Source organism: Gavialis gangeticus, unplaced genomic scaffold (assembly GCF_001723915.1).
Source record: "Gavialis gangeticus isolate Ggan-Ray unplaced genomic scaffold, GavGan_comp1, whole genome shotgun sequence".
Taxonomy (NCBI): domain Eukaryota; kingdom Metazoa; phylum Chordata; order Crocodylia; family Gavialidae; genus Gavialis; species Gavialis gangeticus.
The window spans coordinates 186,241,642-186,242,559 of NW_017728992.1; positions in this window are offsets into that span (position 1 = coordinate 186,241,642).

Genomic DNA, 918 nt, shown 5'->3' on the forward strand with positions numbered 1-918 from the left:
CCCCCCCCCCCCCCCCCACTACTTACCTTGGACAGCACCAGGGGCCGAGGTAGCAGGAGAACAGAAGAGACGCTTTGGCTAACACCAGAACGTCTCTTTTGGAGGACTGACCTCCTGGCACGATGCCTTGCTCCGCTCTTCTGTGGAGCATTTTTTTAGAGCCCTGGATATCCTGGAGTCTAATTTTCTCCTCACACTGCAAACTTACTATGCAGGAAACACTTTTTCGTTCCCACACGTGCCTCTTGCTCAGTCTCAAAGGGGTTTGAGGTGGGGCAAATGGCACGTGCACATTCATTTGGACTCGCCCTGATTGTGCAAATAGAAAGATGAACTGTGGCTATCATTAATTTAGTGCTACACAAAAGTATCACAGCAATCTCCACTTGTAACAGAGCCTGCCAAGCTATTAGCAGTGTGAGATTCTTGCACTTTTTTTTCCAGATTGGCAACCTATAACAGGATAACTACCTCTATGTCTGAAGGGGAAATTCAGTCTTCATGGCTGATTAAGACCTTGCCTTTTCTGAAAAGAATTCCAACAAGTGGTTTGTGATATAAACACTTGCCTCATATGAACTGGACCCAAAGCAGCAATTTACTTGATACAATCAACTCAACTGACTTCAAGTAGAATAGATTGGAATCAGCAAATTAGATGCAAACATTTCTGTCCTGGTATTCCTCTCTTCAGCCACACAGCCTTTGGGAGGATTCTTGTTTTACCATAAGTAATGTTATATACAACCTCATTTTCCAGAGTCAGCATCTCTGATGTAAAACGTTTGCAGTAATAAAAGCTGTATGTATGTGTGCAGGATGGAAGTAAATCTGGTTCTAAAAATAAAGGACCATTGAAAACCATATTTCAGTCAATTCTCTGAGGACTCCATTAATGCAATAGTTTTCTCAATACAT